This window comes from Eutrigla gurnardus, assembly GCF_963514095.1.
Source record: "Eutrigla gurnardus genome assembly, chromosome: 5".
NCBI classification, from domain to species: Eukaryota; Metazoa; Chordata; class Actinopteri; order Perciformes; family Triglidae; genus Eutrigla; species Eutrigla gurnardus.
Genome location: NC_139919.1, coordinates 11,679,524 through 11,696,120, shown reverse-complemented (window position 1 = coordinate 11,696,120; position 16,597 = coordinate 11,679,524).

Below are 16,597 nucleotides of genomic sequence, written 5' to 3'. Positions count from 1 at the left end.
TTCTTTATTTAGGAGTAATAATGGGACGAGTGGCATGACGTGACTTGTCCATGTGAGAGAGAGAGAGAGAGAGAGAGAGAGAGAGAGAGAGAGAGAGAGAGAGAGAGAGAGAGCGAGAGCGAGAGAGAGAGAACAAGCTTTAATTTAGATCCAAACATCACAGGTCAGAGAAGAAAGAAGCAGCTTGTGCTCTGTTCCATTTTGTAATTCTGTTGTGAAAAGTGCTGCATATGAATAATCATTATTACAGTTATCGCTTGTGTCGAGTGTTGTCGCCTACACTTCCTTGGGAACAAATAAATGCACTCGCATTCATGACTGACACATGTCCTTTGTTGAGTTTTGTGCGTTTATAATGCTCTGCTCTTTTGTAATGTTGGAGGCACCCGGGACATTTTTTAGGAACTCTGGGACTTTACATGCAATCTGAACCAGATAAACCCGGTTCCAGTTTTTGGTCCCTGAGCCAACCAGGGTGGAGTCTGCAGGACTGTATTTCACTTAATTCTCAAGAACAAACCCTCATACCAGTTAACACTTGTGTACAGCATTCGTAACATATCACTAGTATCAATATTATATAAGCACGTTATTGATGTTCAAATTAAGTTATGTGTATAAAAAAGTGTGAAACTGGCAGAAGGAAAGATAAAGTAAAATCTATTTATTTGCTAAATGTTTCAATGTACTCAAGCATAGAAATAACATAAAAGCAGATTGCCAGTAGCCTGTCGACGGGCATTCATCTGGTGTTTTCCATCTCCATTTCCATTTTCTTTCGATATTCAAACATGACATGCAAAATTTGCAACTCAAACAACCTAAGCATTGCAGTTCTTTTAAAAGTGAAGAAAAAGCCAACAGAAATATGCAAAATAGATTTTTATGTCATGATGTGATCCATATGACTACATCATGGGGCTTCTAAGTTACTGGAACCACAGCATTTTGTCAAAAAAACAACAAACTAATTATATGTAACTATGCCCATAACCTTAGCCTAAACCTGAACCCTTGAAAATGAATATCTATAGACTGCTGACCACTTCATTGGAACTAAATAGAGTGTTTTGGTGACACAAAGAAAGTTTTGTCTTAGTGTTTGACTGATTAAATGATGGGTTTGAGAAGAAAACATAAATCAGGCTTTCATCACTCTATGACCTCATTTGTTATCACACAGAAAACACAATACTTCCTTCAAAACAGCTTTTATAAGACAATTGTTTGCGATAATCCCTGCCTTGCAATCAATATCTCGTAACCTTATAAGTGCAGACACAAACATCAAAACAGGATCCGAGTGGAGTCTGTTGGTGGTTTCTGTTGCATCCTCTCGATGACTTTAACGCTCGATTTAACTCTTACATCATTAAATGGAGCCAGACAAAGTTTAAAAGTTGAAATGGAAATTGAGCAATCTCGACATGCACCGTATTTCATTAATGTGACAAGCTGATAAAGCACCAGCGGGCATGCGCTTGGCTGACAAGCAACACTCGTTACATTCCAACTGCATTAATTACCGTTGCAACAGAGGCTGAGAGCCATGCACAACAGTGGAGCCAGTCGCTGCAGAAAAGCCACAATGTGGCATTTGAAGCACTATCAACACCTCCCTAAGTACAACCTCTAGCTAAGAAATAAATAACATGGCTGTCTTTCCTCATGGCAGGGCCAAACATGCTGGTTTTGGACGAGGTTCAATAAGGCTTTGATTCTGGAGGAAAAAACTTGGGGAAGTGAAACAAAATCAGCATTTACAGCCTCTGACAGCCAGCAGCTCTTTTTTCTTTTTTTCTTTTTCATGTTTTGGCTCCCCATGCCAGTAAAAAGCTCGTTGGGAAACTGTCATCTTGATCCTCAAAGCACTGCAAGTGTCAGGGCCCGTCAAACTGGCTCCCATCGATGACATGTGTTACCTCGGAGCTATGTAACAAGTTTAGCAGAGGAAGGAAGGTGGAGGCCCGAGGAGAGATGCCTGTGTCCCCAACACACACTTATACTTAATGTGCATCAAATACACATATACAAGTATTAAGTGTGCAGTTAGGTTTCAATACAACAGCTTTAATAATAAAACAACTACTCGACTGAAAAAGAAATTGGGTACAAACGGTATTTTATATCCAATTTGTCTCCACACCAAGAGAAAGACAAAAAAAAAAAATGAAAACGTGGTCAAGTGTGCCTCTAATGTTAACACTAACAAACAATACAAATTGTTACAAAAATACATCTTGGCCACAACAGCTGAAGAGCTCTGTTTTTTCAGCAAAGCGTGCTGCTGTTGTGAGATCTTCTGGCTTCCAAAGTTTGACATTTGGTCTTGCCTGGTTGTAGAAGTGAGGTTGAGGCAGTTGAGGTTTCCCTCATCAGTCCGAAATGTCTTGGCATCTTGACCCATTCAGAGCAGATGACGTCTGAGCTAGCTTTGTCATTCACACGGTCCAGATCTGCTTTTAAATCATCTGATACAGACATGGTACAACAACAAATTCCTCATCATCAATAGCCTCAAACCAAGGTATGCATTTAAGGGTTACATCTTTGCTCTACAAAGACATGTCCTCATAGGAAGCCTCCATAGTATTTTTGTTATATTTTGTCGTCACTTTCTTTCTCCCTGATTTAATAGCACCACTGCAATTGCACTGCTAAGGTACCTTTCTGGTCAGTCCAAGAGCAACTTGATTAGCCCAGGGGCCCCGTGGTGTAGCTCTTTGTTATTCTTGCCCCTGAAAAAAGAAATTGTAACCACAAGGTTTCATTTGTATTTTCAATATTGATAGCTCATATAAAATAAAAGATAGATACTGAATAATATTGTATCGACAATACAAATGTTGCACAAAAAATGGCGATACTATGCTGTATCAATTTTGCACACGCCTGGAGAGCATAGTCGCGTTGAATTAATTGGGCAAACATAATCCTCGCTTGTTAAAGCATTCTGCAATTTAATGATCAGGCTGGATGTCCCTATTAGATTGTACATTCATTGATCATTTCAACAGTGTTTCCCAGTTTGTCAGTTTTGTGCTTCCACAAGCATCAGAGCTTTGATTAAAGGGAATTCCCTCATTTCAATTTGCAAAATGCATCAAGCAAAAGTGCTCATTAAAAATCGCAAAGCAAATGGTGTGGTGCAGAAAAATTATCCCTCAACATCTGTACATATCGTTTGCGATGCCGACTGAAAAGAGCGAGTCAACAGCTCCGGTAACTAACTGCTGTTGACAGTTCAGTGAGACACAGCTTTCACCAGCCTGTCGTCCCAATACTGTCACACTGCTGATGACCTCAGTGACACCAAGTAATACACACACACACACACACACACACACACACACACACACACACACACACACACACGGGCACAAACTCACTGACAAAAGTCTTAGTTATGTACTAGTTGTCAAAAGTTATCAGACCCTGAAAGGCTAATGTTAGCATACCTGCGGCCAGCGCCTAAACAATCTAACTTCATCCCTAATAGACAGCATAACTCTAATTGAAGCATCACAAACTTCATCAACATGTTAAGGTGATGAATTGGCTTGTTGGATACATTGTTGTTGGAGATAATTGGGCCTTTGATAACTGTCTTGGTTGGCTTAGCATTTTTAATAGCATTAGCTAACACTCAGCCACTGGCTGCGCCTGAACTCCTCACCAAAATGATTTTTAGTCAACACAACACTCGGTGACATCTATTAAGTCTGAAACCTTAGTTTCATTAATTCAATGTAGACACTGAGAAGGTTCCTCCAGCCTGGCTGAAATACCCATTATTGCTGTCTGATTTCATAACCTCATCCAGAGGTGCTCTGTGAATTTCCCTGAGCTTCTATGAATAGCAAGCCACATGTCAGCTGGTTTACTAGAGTGGTATGAACTCAGAATAAACATTTTCTTGTGATTTAATTTCAATAAACGGATAATAAGGATGTCGAAATAACTACATAATGACGACAATTTGTAAAAAAGTCTGAAGACATGGTTTGTTAGGTCTGTCCGCAAGGCAATAAGCAAATCACTTTTAAAATGCTTGTTTTCTGAATGGAGTTCGGATCGATCGGAGGTAGGCTATGCTAACACTGTAGCTGCTCCATAAACACTTCAAATAACATGTTCGTCTATACCATAGACTCTACCATGTCTCTGGTTTATACACATGATTTTGTTTGGTCTTGTTTGGCGTCATTCATGTCTTTGTTTGTCCAATAAAAGAGAGGAAGACGAAGAATAGATGTAACTGTGTTCCAAATTTTGTGACATTTAAGTATGAAACAACATATCAAAAAAATGACCTGAAATGCAAGTTTATATCAACTGTATGTTTCCATTTTCATTTGCATCTCAAATCAAATTGGACACTATTCTAGTTGTGATGTCATTCACCATTAGTACGGCAATTCCAGCCTGTGAAATGTAATATTTTCCTGTATTCACTACACTTATATATTCAACTTCTAATTTATCATCAGCGGTGGTGACACGATGAAAACGACTTCATGCAGTGCAGCCTGCCACACACAGCAAGCGCCCAGCCAGTTTATTGGGAAAGGTGCTCTAGTGAATTAACCAGCCGCTTTTGTTCCTAAACCAATATTGCAAGACTATAATAGGGTCAAGGGACGGCAGGCACACACAAAAGCCTGCTTTGGAGGTAGGAAGGCCTGCAGGCAGCTCTCCATGAATGTACAGAGTTTGGTTTAGGTCAAAAGGGAACTCCTGATCTGGAAATAACAGAACATTCCAGAAGAACACAGCTGTCCCACCCAGCCTCCCAGCTGCTCTCCCTCCGTCTGTCTCTTGACTGTCAGTCTTTCTCTCTCTCTCTGACTTGAAATGTTTATTTGACTCGCGCTGCTTCTGTCTGTCATTCTGTTCATTCACCAACCGACTGTCTCTCCTCAGGACATGACTGATTGCTTTATGAAGACCCACAGCAACACTGTAACTTACAGCCGTCTACATTTAAAATGACAAAAGATAAAAGAAAGAAAAATGAGACTCATTGAAATAATAATGGAGTGCTGCAGTGATGACAGATTTTTTGTACGACCGTCTGACAAAAAGACAATGGAATTTTTCCACTGGATTTTTTGGGATTATTGCTAAATTGTCAGTTACTTGTTAGCAACCGGCTTTTATAGAACACATAAAAGCTTCAAAATTCTGTGGTATTTACTGATTTATTTTATTACATAGCACAACACGTAATCATCTTAAGTATAATAAAACATTGACTTTGTGGCAAGGGAACAGAAAGGGTAAAAATGCTAAATAATTTCCGGGCCATTCCTGCAGCCCTCTACTGACACTCAAACACTGATATATACATATATTTATGAATATTTCTGAAGCACCTAGAAAATACATACATGTTATTGTTTATTTTGTAGTCAACATAAAATGGCTTGTTAGGACGATAGGTAAACAAACAAACAAACAAAAAATATGTAGCTGGGTAAAAGGGAAATATTTAGAGGAATACATTTAAAAAACAGAATTTAAATTTACTAAAAAATCTGATATTTTGTCAGATTAAAGTGTAAAATTTACAAAAACTCTTCAAAAAATGTTTTGAGACAAAAAACACAATATTCTCTGATATCATATTTTTTTGACCCACAATACTTTGAGCAAAGAGAATAGAAGTTATACATTTGCAAGAAAAAGTTTTATAGTTTTAGTACTTAAAGCTCTATTCTACGATTTGAAAGGTTTCAAAAAAGCATCCCACCCCCCCCCCCCCCACACACCCCTCCCCTCTGTGCTCCTCCGAACTCGTATTGTTCTCCCCTTGCAGCCTCCCACCTCCCTCTTATTTTACGAAAATAGTTCAGCGAAATGTGTTTCTGAAAACATTTTAGGCGAGCAATAAGCTATGCAGTTGCTGAATCTGTCTTTAATTTAGATCGACAACGTTCAGTTTGAAGAGTTTGCTGGCGGCGGCGCCGTCTCTTGAAACTCGCCGCTCTGCGACGACATGCATGGCTTCTTACATAGACAATGAATGGGAACGTTCCCTCCACTATGAACTCAGGCAGGACGCCGTTTAGTTTCCCGGTGTGTCCGGGACTTCCACAACATGTACAAAGCAGTAATAGTGTTTATTACGGCCATGAATGATGAAACATTATGGGTGTGAATGCAGCCCCCCCCCCCCGACACCGCAGCCTCAGCCAAAATCACGTGAGAGCCCTGCTCCGTACCTGAACTGCTCAGGGCAACAAGCGTCTTGTCCGCTCGTAGTTTCAAACGCGGAAGTGATTCGGGACGAGACGCGAGCAGGAGAGTGAGCGAGGATTGGATCGGAACAGTTAGCCAATAGTAGCCATGCGGATCGGATGGCTAATATTGGCTAAAGTTTGGCTCAAGTGAAAATCGTAGACTAGAGCTTTAAAGTAGTGTTCTTATGGGGGAAATGGCCTCTGAGCGAAGCAAATTTCCTGAAAGATAGATACGTGTTTTCTTTTATGTTTTTCTCTGTTATTTTCTGAACATGATGCTGACATTGGTATGCATTGTACTTATGCACTATCATCTTGTTTGACCTGTTGTACATTTATTATCAGATCATTAAATTGTTGTTTCTCTCAATGATTCTCTCTGATGGATGGGCTCTGATCATGGCAAAGGTACTGAAATGAATAATGAATCCATTTTTTCACATGATTCCTGTTTGCATTTATGAACATGTATAAATATGTAATACATATATTTTTTCACACTGCTCTGTAATTCTTCTGTTTTTCTCTCCGTCGTATGAATATATATATATCTATATATATATATAGATATATATATCACAGCTAATAGAAACAGAGGAAACATAATGACTACTACCCTCAGGGATTTACATTTACATTTACATTTAGGTCATTTAGCAGACGCTTTTGTCCAAAGCGACTTACAATAAGTACATTTGTCAAAAGAAGGAAACAAAGAAACCACGACGTATCATTGCCGATGCAGTAAGAGCTAAAAATAGAACAAGTGCTAGGTCCTCATCTGAGTAAAGTAGTACTTCAAGAGTAACAGTGCTACGATCCGAGTTTTTTTTTTTTTTTTTTTTGCGGGGGGGGGGGGGGGGGGGGGGTCGAGGGAGGGTGTTAGTGGGTCATGCTATGTAGAGTCGAGGTGAAGTCTGAACAGGTGAGTCTTGAGCCTTTTTCGGAAGATGGCAAATGACTCTGCTGTCCTGACATTGGTCGGGAGTTCGTTCCACCACTGAGGCGCCAGAACAGAGAAGAGTCTGGACTTTGCTGAGCGACATTTGTTTGATTTCAGCGATGGTGGTACCAGCCGGCCAGCTGAAGTAGAGGAGCGGAGTGCTCGCTTCGGGGCATGAGGTTTGACCAGTGTTTGAAGGTAGGCAGGTGCCGTTCCATTGATGGCCCTGAAGGCCAGTGTCATCGTCTTGAATTGGATGCGTGCTGCAACAGGGAGCCAGTGGAGGTCACGGAGGAGGGGGGTCACGTGGGAGAATTTGGGTAGATTGAAGATAAGGCGTGCTGCAGCGTTCTGGATACGCTGCAATGGTTTAATCGCATAGGCCGGGAGTCCGGCCAGGAGAGAGTTGCAGTAGTCAAGGCGGGAGATGACCAGTGCTTGGACCAAGAGCTGCGTTGCATCCTTTGTGAGGAAGGTCCGAATCCTGCGGATATTGTAGAGGGCAAATCTGCAGGATCGGGCCACAGCAGTGATGTTGGGGGTGCAGGATAGTTGGTCATCGAGGATTACACCCAGGTTCCTCGCAGTTGAGGAAGGAAATACTGTGATGCCCTCAACAGTGACCGACAGGTCCATGTGAGGGCAGTCTTTCCCTGGGATGAAGAGGAGTTCGGTTTTATTCAGGTTAAGCTTGAGGTGATGTGCAGTTGTCCAGACAGAGATGTCAGCCAGACAGTCCGAGATGCGAGTTGCAATGTGAGCGTCAGAGGACGGGGGAAAAGAGAGGAACAGCTGGGTGTCATCAGCGTAGCAATGGTAGGAGAATCCATGCGATGTGATAACAGAACCTAGTGATCTGGTGTATAGTGAGAACAGAAGCGGTCCCTAATACTGAGCCTTGAGGGACACCCGTGTCCAGAGAGCAGGGTTTGGACATAGAGCCATTCCATGTGACCTGAAAGGTGCGGTTTGTCAGGTATGATGTAAACCAGGTGAGAGCAGAGTCGGTTATGCCAAGTTCAGCCAGAGTGGAGAGGAGAATTTGGTGGTTGACTGTGTCGAATGCAGCAGATAGGTCAAGGAGAATGAGAACGGAGGAGTTGGATGATGTTTTGGCGTCTCGCAGGGACTCGGTCACAGTGAGGAGGGCCGTCTCAGTGGAGTGGGCAGTCCTGAATCCTGATTGGTTAGGGTCTAGGAGGTTCTTCCGCAAGAGATAGGATGACAGTTGGTTGTAGGCAGCACGTTCCAAGGTTTTAGAGAGGAATGAAAGAAGAGATACAGGTCTGTAGCTTTGGATGTCAGTAGCGTCAAGGGTGGGTTTTTTCAGGAGAGGCTTCACGATAGCGGTCTTAAAATCTGCTGGAATGACACCTGAGGTGAGGGAGGAGTTGATCAGGGTGGTGAGGAATGGCAAGATGTCGTGTGAGATGTCCTGGAGAAGAGAGGAGGGAATCGGGTCAAGGGAGCAGGTGGTGGCACGGTTAGATGTAACAAGTGCGTGAACGTCTTCAGAGGTGAGGGGGCTAAAGCTGGTAAGACCATCCGAGTTGAGAGTTGGGGGAGATGTCTTCTGGGAGGGAATAGGCGTGAATGATGAGCTGATGTCATTTACTTTCTTGGTAAAGTAAGTTGCAAAGTCATCGGCAGTAAGGAAGGAAGGGGGCGGAGGGGTAGGAGGGGTGAGGAGGGAAGAGAACATGGAGAAGAGTTTCCTGGGGTTGGAGGCAGAAGAGTTGATCTTTGCCAGGTAGAAGGCAGATTTAGCTGCCGAAACAGTTGAGGTGAAGTCAGAGAGGAGGAGGTGGTAGTGAGCAAGGTCCTCGTGCTGTCCCGATTTCTTCCATTTTCTCTCTGACGCTCGCAACAATGGATACACTGCACACAATTTAACAGTTAGTTTCCTAAACATAATCACATATCAATTCCAAGAAAGAAAACGCCTGAAGTTCACCATTCATGGAAAAGGATGATCATTTTCTCAGTCATGTCATTCATGATACTTGAGATTATTCCTTTTTAGGGGGGATTAAGTCCTACAGTTAATGGATATCCTTCTTTTTGACTGGAACACCTTTGCTTTGATGTCTTCTTATCCTTTAATTACAATAAAGCATTACTTCATCTTTTAAACTGGGGGCCTTGTAGCGAGCCCCTCGCCGAGTTTTTTCCTGTCAGTGGCTTTTTGGACATGAACTCGATAGCACTCCGAGTAACACCCCACAGGCCTGGACATGCTTTGGCATGTATGTGTCCCATGAACTTTCTATGTGCATTATGCAAGAGTTCCAAACAAAGTGAAGGATATTGACTTCCTTCCACAGCTTTTGATGAAACCCAAATGTGTGTCGTCTGAGTGTTCCCAGTGCATAATTCCTCAGTTCTTATCAACGCCGCGGAGGCGCCTTTTCTCGCCGAACCACAGAGTGTAAATTCTCCAGGCGTACTCTGTGAACAAAAGCATGTTAATTAATGATTTGATCTCAGTGATGGTCCCACATCACACGGCTGAAGATAAGTTTGGAGACGGAAGGCTCGGGGGCACTACATGTGGGTTTCCCCCCGTGTTTAGTGCTGTCAGAAAGGGAAATGCATCAAAGCATCAGAGCCAGGCTGTTATCTCGACCTCAGCGAGGAGCTGTCGTAGATAAGGGAGGAAGTGGTTAAAGTGGTCCAAGACGACTGAGTTCCTTCTTCGAAATCCACCACACACAGTTCAGGGCACAGGTGCACGCATAGGCTGGTATGTGCGTGTAAAGACAAGCATGCACGCTCACCTCTCCTGCTCTTTCTGATGGTCTATCTTTAGAACATGGGGGTCGACACACTGATAGTGAACAATACGCTGATTTGCTGCTCGGTTTCTTGCGAATGCAAAGATCTGCAGCCTGATTTCTTCTCGCTGACAAAGGCCACCTGCTTCCGCCCGCATGATCTGCTGGAGGTGGATGTGGTGGATGTGTATCATCTTCCATCACAGACAATAACAATACTTGCAAGATTTTGAAAGGTTAAGGGGAAATTTGGAGAGGAAAAAGTAAGAATAATGATCATTTTAATAATAAAGCACATTTTAAAAAGTATTTAAACGAAAAACACAAAACCAAATAAATGTAAAGATCAGAGCACAATTAAATTAAGCAGAATGTACAGAATATGATGTTGGCAGACCTAAACCTGCTTTATCAAAAAAGTCTAAAGTAATGTTTTTAAGATGTTTTAATGCAAAACTATAGCTATAGATTTTGTGATTCAGCAAGTCTTGATTGGAAATGTATGGAGGCCATTACTACCAGGATATTCTTTCAATATAAATGAAAAGTTGTTCATGATTAAAAATAAAAATGCTCAACTTTATTAAATAATGGCAAATGTAAAAAAAAAAAGGCAAATTGTCCATTAATATTTCATGTTTTTCTTGTCTTGGTGAACTTCGGCTTCCATAGAAACCTGTGATCATCTTAGTTTGTATCCCCAACATAAAAACTACTTAAAGGTTGAGTAGGTGATTCTATTCAGAAACACTTTCTGTTACATTACTTGAAATCCTCGTAACATACCGATAGCCATCAATTAATTAAACACTCTAAATGCCATCTGTGCCTGTGGCAGGACTGTAAAAACCCTGTCCAATCAAAAAAGTTGGGCCTGAGAACATAATTGGACGGCCTGCCTGTCAGTCAGTGCTTACTTCCTGATTGCGTGCACTCTGCTGATCTGGAGCACCCGTTTGGCATTCTAAAGCCCAAGTTATGCTTCCGCGTCGACACAACGCAAGGGGGCTTGCGGACCCCTTACGTCCTTGCGGACCCCCCTTACGTCCAACGCAAGGGCCTGACGTGCACCTCCCAAAAATCCTAGACGCGCGTCGAGGCGACGCAACACCAACGCAACACCAACGCAGCGGCATTGGCTGTGATTGGTCCGCTAACTACATCCGCTGGAGACCGCTTTCCGGTTTCCACTCATAAACACCGCCATTTAAACTTTGAATAGGCTACTTTTATTGTTTTCACCTCGTTTTATTGTTTGCACCTTGTCGCTTTTGCAGAAAGTAATAAAACACCAAGTTCTGAAAAATTGTGGATGTTTAAAGCCGGAAAGTAAACAAATAGACTATAACAAGGCTAACGACGATATACGTCAAGAGTCTCGGTCGGTCGGTCAGTCTTTACAAAAAACATAGCGCCCTTTCCCGGTGTGGCATTGAATTGCATTTCGACACGTAAACCCAACGCAGAACCATCACGGTCTCCCAGCAACTGCGTGGCCATTGCGTGATCACGACGCGGAAGCATAACCGAGCCTTAAGGGACAGAGGTCCCCTTTGAACAGAGGTCTGAATGAAGGTGGCGGGACTTTTCTGGTTCGGCGATGTGTTCAAAGTCAAAGTCTCTGTGGTTGTTCCAAATGACCTACTCTGCCTTTATGGTCCTAAATGAAAACTGTAACTCAAACAAAATGAACGTTAGGTTTAGACAAGAACACTGCTTATTTAGGTTTAGGAAAACATCATAGTTGGGCTTTAAAGAAGTATGTAGTTAGGTTTCTAAAACAAAACAAAAACGCCGGCCTCTGTGTTTGCTTGACCCGTCCTCCTTTCCATCTTCCAATAGTCTTTCTCAAAATTTAACAATACGTCACTCTGGATGTTGCATAGTCACATGGATGTGTTTAATTTGTGTGTCCACCAAGAAAAAAAATCCTAAATGACTTTCCATTGGTATTTATGCTCAACGACACAAAAAAGGGACAATTAGTGTACATGAAAACAAAGATTGCATTTTGTTATCTTAAAGGACAAGACTTTGTCTGAGTTTGCAAGTGATTTGCAGATAAAATTTGGTGTATTTACAAATGTAAAAGGATAGAGTCTATATAGCCTCATATTTCACAGTGATGCATTCAAACTTTTATCGCCTGTTTGCAAAGTTTCTCTCTCATTAAAAGGGTGTTTCTCCCCCTTTGTCCTTGGAAAATCTACTAAGCAATCACACATGACCAATTACACAATTAATGCCCCCCACCACCACCACCACCATAGAAATGTATTTAAAAAAAATATATTCTTTATTTCTCAAAATCTCCTCAAGTTCAAGTAATTAGATTAAGCATGCTGACAAATGATCAGTGATTGATAAAAGGGCAAAAGCTGTGGGCATGCACCATCAAAAGTAACTTGGATTTATTGTAAGGGAGTATTATGGTAAGCTGACTGCCCGAGAAGCAGCATCCCTGAAGAGGGAGAATGAAATAAGGGGATTTATCCACAGACACTAATCATTCCCAACTTAGAGCATCGGCACAAAAAGGAAAGAATGTGTAAAGAGCCCAGGGACACAAAGGCTTCTGGGTGATCAAAAGGAGAATTAAGGGTGACTTCTTCCACTGAGCCATTGTCTGTGTGTTTCATGAAGTATCACTCTGGGCAGAGGGAGGGGGAGGGGGGGGGATCAAGGATTTCTTGAATTAAAGAGCCTCTACGCTTTTCTCTCTCACCTTTTAATCCACCACCTCGCTCTCGCCATCCCTCGCCACTTTTTTGTGTCATTTCTCCCTCCACAAATAGATCCCCCCCGTGCTACAAAGTTGGCATGATACACCCACTTGTGTGTATTGGGGAGATTTCCAAATTCAGCTTCAAAAAGCCGTGTGCACGGGGAGGACTGGGTGGGCTAGCTGCAGATGTGTGTATGTGTTTGAAGGGTTGGTTCATGTGTGTGTTGGGGCGGGGGGGGGGGGGGGGGGGGGGGGGTCAGAGCCACCAGGATAATGACCATGACAGCCGCCCAACAGACTCACCCCCCGCTGTCCTTTTAAGTCCTTGTTTAAGGTTTGGCTTCGGCACCCGCTTTGAACCGCAACAATGATTCCCGATCGCAGCGGAACTCCCAGGATTCTTCATCCATTGGACCGCGGTACGCAGGGCCAAGAGGCTTTTGGCTGCACAAAGTCTTGTCCTTCTGACCATGGGACAATAAAGATCTCCTTGATTAGCCAGCCGCTACATTGAAACACACACACAAGACCTCACACCTACTTTTATGATCAGCCATAGCAAAGTTCTTATTAGTTATCATTTATGCAATTAAAGCAAATTAGCAAATGCAGACTTTGCGGTTTATCATGGTAGAACATCCAAGAAGACATGGCTTATGTTAAGTGTAGGCTTTGTTTTGATTGTTTTCTTTACACTAGTCTAAAATAAGACTATAGAAGCAAAATAGCCCAACAAGTTCATGAAAAACAATGGGTTTTCCTGGGGTTTCTGTCCTTTACAGAGTGGCACATAAATCAGCCTTTCAGAAGCATCCACATTAAACAGATCCCATGGTCTGTGGAAACGTACAATGCCAGCATTTTGTCTGGCATCTGGATCGCACCGTGCTCCACATTTTATTGATGCAAAGCTCACTGTTTTTGTCTCTACAGCTGTCTGTGATGATGTGAAATGACGTTGTTTAGAATCAGAATCAGAATCAGAATCATAGTGCTTGTCAGTGGAGGGCCTGCGGCCTTATTGTTGATGAGGCCAGTTGCAGATGGGAAGAAACTGTTTTTGTGGCACGAGTTCTTGACAGACCTCAAACTCTTGACAGAGGGCAGTTTATGTCCAGGGTGCGAGGGGTCGTCCAAGATCTTCCATGCTCGCCTCCATGTTCTAGAGGCATACAGGTCCGGTAGCTTTTTTCGGCAGTACCCAATGGTGATGGAGGAGGTGAGGATGGACTCAATGATGGAGGTGTAGAAGTGCGTCATCATTGCCTTTGGCAGGTTGAACTTTGTCAGCTGCTGCATGAAGTACATACTCTGCTGTGCCTTCTTGGTGATGCAGCTGATGTTCTGCTTCCACTTGTGGCCAAGTGGAAGGACTCCACAGTGTCGACTGGGGAGTGACACAGGGTGATGGTGGTGGGTGGCGTCGGTTCCATCTGAAATCCACAAACATCCACTGCCCTTAGAGCATTGAGCTCTAAGTTGTTTTGACCTTATCAAGTCACCTGGTGGTCAATCTCCCACCAGTAGGCAGTCTCATCTCCACCAGAGATCATCCCCACGAAGATGGTGTCATCTGCAAACTTCCGGAGCTTGATGGGCTGGTGATTGGAGGTGCAGCAGTTGCTGTACAGGGAGAAGAGAAGTGGGAAAGTATGCAGCCTTGAGGGGAACCGTTGGTGATGGTCAGGCAGATGGAGCAGCTTCACATGCTGCTTCCTATCTGACGGGAAGTCGGTGATCCACCGGCAGGTTGAGTTGGACACGTGCAGTTGGGAGAGCTTGTCCTGTAGCAGGGTGGGGATGAAAGTTAAGGTTTTTTCACACATCACACCAACTATACCGCCTTCACACCTATGTTGTTGTTATGTTATTCGATTGCATTCACACTTGAACACCACACAACACGATAGTGCCTTCCAGGGTAAATATATACATCATCCATGCACCACTACACATTCTATATATTATAGTTACATCACAACCTTACGGAAATCCTAGCTGTTCTTTTCAAGACACCGTTTTTGAACAGGGACCGTATGTATTTCTCCATTGATTAAGCGTTTTGATACTTTCATAGTGTTCGTATAACACATTGACCTGCTTTATAATTAAAAAAAGACATGTAAATCTCACTTTTCACAATATGGGACCTTTGAATTAAACAGACTTACGACATGTGCATTCCTACACATGGGAATGTCTGCACAATTCTATTTTACCTTGGCAAAATGTTCTTTAAATGTGCTTAGAAAACCCATATGTTGAATGCTGGATGTCTGACAGAGAGCACAGTGATCTCATACAGGTTTGTAATTTCCCAGATGCTCCTTTCTGACGGCCAAATACGTTAGCAGAAAGCTGCCAAAACAATGTTTCAAAACAAAACAGCTTTAACATATTTGCCTTGACAAGTGAGAAAATCTCTGATGAGATGCAACCGTGCAACAGTCTCACGAGGCTAGAATGGATGCGTTGTGTTGTCTATATTGCTGATGTTTTCATTGTTATTAAACATTTGTAGATACAAGCATTCAGCCTACACCCATCCATCCATCCACTGTCTACTGCTTATCCTGTATTCAGGGTCGCGGGGGGGCTTGAGCCGGGCAAAGGCGGAGTACACCCTGGATAGGACGCCAGTCTATCGCAGGGCCAACATATAGAGACAAACAACCATTCACACTCACATTCACACCTACGGGCAATTTAGAGTCATCAATGAACCTATCCCCATCCTGCATGTCTTTGGACTGTGGGAGGAAGCCGGAGAACCCGGAGAGAACCCACGCTTACACGGGGAGAACATGCAAACTCCACACAGAAGGAACCCGGACCCGACCCGGTAATCGAACACGGGAACCTCTCGCTGTGAGGCGACAGTGCTTAGCCTACACCCTCTCAGTTTAATTATTTATCTGTAGTACTTGTATTATTGTTGGAAATTGAAAGATTATGTATTATATAAAAGATTACTATTTTAATAATTATAATCAGTATGATAAACCATTTTATTCATAACACTTTTGACATGGTTGCAAAGAGCAGTAAAGCATTAGCTATACAAATCTTAAAGGAGAAATCCAGTAATTTTTGACCCCATTTTCATTGTCCCCAGGGTCATCCCGACTTTTCAGAAGCAAAAAACTTGACAAAAATTGACTTGACCTAGCCCGAGATCTGTACCTGCCTGGCAGCCTTCCAGACTCGCTCCAATGCTAACCCATAGGGGCAAGTTTTATCTGCTATTCTGGGCCTCAGAAAATAATTCCAAGACCTATGCAACACAGGTTGGGTCCTTACGAGACACGACAGCGCTCGTTTAGCTCAAATAGTGTGACATGCTGTTGTGAAACATGTCACATAACATGAAACAAGTGTCAGTTACGTGATGTGTTGTCTTCCTAATTAAGTATTTCCGTAATCTTACACTTCAATGGTTAGACGACATGCAAAATTGTCTACATTCTACATGGACAAACATGACATGTAATTAATGGCACAAAGCAAAAAAAAATCCAAAAAAGGTCCCAGTGGTCCACTGGAATGGGCGGGGCATAGCCTCTCTGTTTATGACTGGTTTTCCAAAAGTTTTATCTATTCTATATTTAATGGGAATTCAATGATTAACTGTCCACTAACAGACAGCACACCAGCAGCCCAAAATACTCACTTCAGTCCACTCTATGTCGTTTGAATATACTGTATTGTAGTGACTCAGTGTAATTATTTGCAAGCAGAGAGGGAGAAAATCCCCTGCATCGCTGCTTCTAGTCATGTAACAAATTGCCGTAATTGCCATTGTGGTTGAATAGAAATTGTGGTTAGGCAAACAAAGTTTTTTTTGTGTGTGTGCGCCAGTGCCATGCTCTTATACAACTTTTCAAACAAACACTTGTCTCTGTGGTGAGTTGCC